The sequence below is a fragment of the Mus caroli genome, chromosome 8 (assembly GCF_900094665.2).
Source record: "Mus caroli chromosome 8, CAROLI_EIJ_v1.1, whole genome shotgun sequence".
NCBI lineage: Eukaryota > Metazoa > Chordata > Mammalia > Rodentia > Muridae > Mus > Mus caroli.
Window position 1 is genome coordinate 7925177 of NC_034577.1, and position 4594 is coordinate 7929770.

Genomic DNA, 4594 nt, shown 5'->3' on the forward strand with positions numbered 1-4594 from the left:
CCCCTGGTCCGCCCAGGCCCCGCCCCCAATCTTCTCCCAAGCCCCTTCCACACTCCCCATCACCCCTGCCACGCTATTACTCCCTATCTCTCCTTCCCCAAATTCCTTTTTCTGCCTGCTAAATCTCAGCCCCACGCCCACCCCTCCCCATTCTTTCCCATTCCCCCTCCCTCAAGGACTCTCCTGCGTCCGTCCCTATAATCCCAAACTCCGTTCCTCCTTTATTTTTCTGCCCTTCCCAGAGCTCTGGCCCCTACCTCCCGCCCCAGCTCCTTCGCATACCTTCTCCTCCAAGCCCTTCTCCAGCCCAGCCAGCCCTTTCCTGGAACCCCTCTCCACTGGCCCAACCCACGCCAGCCTCCCTCTTCCCGCACCCCTGACTCTAGCAGGGCTACAGTACCGCTTAGTCCCCACCCTTAGAAAGCCTGTGTGTCGCCAAGTTTGGAGCCTAGGACCTGGGACCTAAAGTGAAAGTTCCAGAGCGCCTTCCTTCAGCCGCTCCAGTTCCCCCAAAAGCCCGGGTAGCCGCAGAGAGGCCCAGGACCTGGTGTTTGTCTAGTCACAGGCTCCCTTGGCTCTGTTTCGCTTCCCAGCCTGTGCCCAGCGCTCCTCCTCCGTGCACCTTGATTGCACCCACACAAGTGGAGAGTTGCCTGGCTGGGAAAGTCCCTTGGAAGTCCGCTAAGATTTAAGGGAGGATGTGGATGGGTCGGGGACACCGGGAGATGCCTGCTAGGTTCGCTTTTTACTTCTGCAAGAAACCTTGAAGGGAAAACTTGACTTTGCATTTGCAGTGACTGCTAGAAAACAGCTTCCCTTTCTCCTATAACAGAGAACCCTTGAAACCAAAATCTTCCTCCAGGGGCACAATCATGCAGGGAGGCTGAGGAGATATTTGGGGCTGGGTAAAGCCCATCAGGTCCTGTTTCCGGAAAGGGGAGATGACTCTCCTAGTAGCTTCTCCCTCTGCAGGTGCAGAGATTCCACTGAGGCCAAATGGCTACTCCTCAAGCACCCTGCCTGAGAACTGAGGACCGTTGCTCTAGGGAATGCAGTGGGAGAGTACGTTCTGGGGCGTGGAATGCTCACCAGCACGTGAAACCAGCTCCCTCTAAGCCCCAGGCTTCTACTAGCCGCCCATCCCACCCCACCACATGCCCTCCCAGGGAAATTTAAGTTACTTCCAATTTATTAAGGGCTTGTTGCATGAAAGTTACAGGGCCAGGCTGGAGGAGTAACCAGACGACAAGTCCCCAGAGGCTGAGAGAGAGAGAGAGAGAGAGATATGGGTTCTGTGTAAACATCAAAGCTAGGATCAGGGGGTGGCAAGAGTCCCTACCCCTATCTCCCTTCGAGGATCTTCTGGTGTTGAGTTCTTCTAATTTTCTCAGAGGTGAAACATCCTAATTTCATGATATAATAGCTGAGAGAGGTTACTTCCCAATGGAGATGTAGTTAAACAGAAAACAAGGAAAACCAAACACTTAAAAATAAAACAACATGAAAGCCCTGTTCTGGCTTTCATGTTCTTTTAATCTCAGAACTCCGGGGTTGGGAGGCAGAGGCAGAGGCAGACAGATCTCTGAGTTCAAGGCCAGCAGGGTCTACAGAGTGAGTTCCAGGACAGCCAGGGATACATATTGAAACCCTGTCAAAACAAAACAAAAATAGGTTCATAGAAAATGACCGGAGGAGTACTAAGCGAGCAGACAGCTGCCCTGTGGGTGTGGAATAAGAGTTGGCCTATCTGGTTTTGCTTTTATTTCCTACTACAGATGTGCATCAATTATAATTTAAAGGTAATAGTTATTTCTATATGAGCACATATGGATATGCATAGACAGATGACAAATGATTGATTTGTAGCTTATGCATAGGATGTGCAGGGGAGAGGAGGGAGATTGCAAGACACATTTTGTTCAGGCAAGCACAGTATCATATTGAGATGTTTTGTATAACTAATGATATGTTTTGTGGAGTACAGTATGGTGTGGCAGGAGGGGGCACCTTGGGGGGGGCATGCTAAGGCATTCCTCCCCCCCTGAGGTACTAGCCATTCACATGTCTAGTATAGAATGGAGTTTATTTGGGGGCATGAGAAGGGAAGGGAGTAGAGGCAGAGAAAGTGAAGGGACAGAGAAGGAAAAAGAGAGGGGGAGGGGAGGGGAGGGAAGGGAAGGGGAGGGAAGGAAAGGAAAGAGGCCAGCCGGCTGGAAACTCTTGGAGAGGGGGGAGGGGAAGGGGAGAGAGGGAGAAAGGAGTCAGAGAGAGAAAAGGGACAGAGAGTAAAGAGAGGCCAAACAGTTCCTTTTCTAGCAAGCCAGGCCTACCTGGCTGTTCCTAGGTAACTGTTGGGCGGAGCCTAGAAGGAATGCTACCATGCTAACACACATATGATACTTACATATAATATAAGCATTTGGGAGACTGAAGCAAGAGGCTCCTGAGTTCAAGATGAGCCTCTGCTGTGTAGTGAAACTGCCTCCAAAAACTGCAAACCAAAAGAGGAACGTTATAAAATCCAGGAACATCCTCTAGAACTTTGAGTTTAAAGAAAACCTGGGCATCTGGGCAGGTGGTGGCACATGCCTTTGATCCCAGCATTAGGGAGGCAAAGGCAGGCTGATCTCTGTATCCAGCCTGATCTACAAAGCAAGTTCCAGGGCAGCAGGGCTACACAGAGAAATGCTGTCCGCGGTCGGGGGAGGAACCTGTCCTGAAACTTCCTAAGGTTTGTATCAAGTTTCCCCACAAAGCTCCTGTGTTTGACACTCAGTCCTCAGTTGGTAGATCCAAGAGATGGGATAAGAGGGGCAGGAAGAAAGCCCATGTAAGAGCCCTTGGATGCCATTGTCTTCCCAGGCACCTTTAGGACAGAAATATCGATGAAGATGCATCCATTGGCTTCCTCTGAAGCAAGTGGCACATGGGTCCTCCCTCAGCAATTCCCTGGAAAGCAGAGAGTTCCAGTTTCTAAAGGGTGTGGATCTCAAAAGCTATTGTGGTTCAATCAAAAGGAGCCAGGACTGGCCTTTCAGTAAGGAGTAAAGAGCCACCGGCTGTGTAAGGTTAAAGTTCAACTGATGAGGAGGGCTCTAAGCTGTCTACAAAACTAAAGGGTAAAGGTTCATGAAACTGTGGTTAGCTATTCCTTCCCCACCCAAAACTAACAAATCTGGCCAGTAAACTCACAACAATGGGTGCCATAGGCCATGTCCGTAGTTCCTTCTTATCTTAACCTATCTGGAACCAAGGCCACACACACAGCAACACACAGAGTACCGCCTTCAAGCCAAGACCCGTTACCGGTTCATTTAATAAATCTACGAAGTATGAAAGCCGTGGTTCTGCTTTTCGATTGTCCTCTACCCAAAATGTGGCTCTCTCGGGCCTTCCCCTCCCTCTCCTCCCTCAGACACCTCCGTGATAAATCTCAGCACACCCATTTCTCTCTGACTCCTCGTGTTCCCTTCTGGGTCTGCTTTTAGAGTTCTTTTCTTGGTGAGACCAAGACCATGCAGAGGGAACTCCGAGGCAGATAAAACATCACTAGGAGGTGACTGAATTCTGGGTAAACTGGGAACTGAAGTTCCGAGAAAAAAGAATGGCACTCCTGTCCCCAGGGACACATGGCTGAGACTCTGCTCATAGAGAGTTACAATGTTGCAGAACAGCGCTAGATTATCTCTCCCACTGTTTTCGTCCCTTTGAAAGCCACTCCTGTGTCTGACCTAACATCCTTGTGACTTTCAAAACTTTTCAAGTGTATTCTTAGCATGCTGCTAGCTTCCACCAATCCCAAAGCTAAGAGTGTCATCAGATAGCCTATAGTAGACAGCAATGTTCTCCATTTGCTATGCCACCCCCCAGACCCCGCCTACCTGGGATCCCTACCATTTGCCTGGATTTATGACTTCCTTTGTAACTAATAAAATCTCTTCTAGCCATTCCCAAAGCAGAATATGTCTTTCAGGCGCCCTGAGTCTGTGTTCCTGGGACACCAACACTCACATCTTGCTCAAGAATAAGCCTCCTTGCCCCTTGGTGGTGAGAGCTGTGTTTTTGCATTCACAGGGCTCTGAACTAGTAGCGGTAGGATCCTTCATGGACTCAATACCATGGCGTTGTTGCGAGGCGGGGCCTAGCTGGAGAATTTAGATCTCTAGGTAACTAAAAAGATACACCTAGCCGGGCGGTGGTGATGCACGCCTTTAATCCCAGCACTTGGGAGGCAGAGGCAGGTGGATTTCTGAGTTCAAGGCCAGCCTGAACTACAAAGTGAGTTCCAGGACAGCCAGGGCTACACAGAGAAACCCTGTCTCGAAACACCTCCCCCCCCCCAAAAAAATACACCTGCTCTGGTCCCTTACCCTCCTCAGGTGAGCAGCTTCGCCATGTTATGATCTCCCCGCTCGATGTTCTCCCCGCTCGATGTTCTCCCCGCTCGATGTTCTCCCCGCTCAATGTTCTCCCGCTCGATGTTACCCCGCTCGATGTTCCCCCGCTCGATGTTCTCCCGCTCCATGTTCTCCCCGCTCGATGTTCTCCCCGCTCGATGTTCTCCCGCTCCATGTTCTCCCCGCTCGATGTTCTC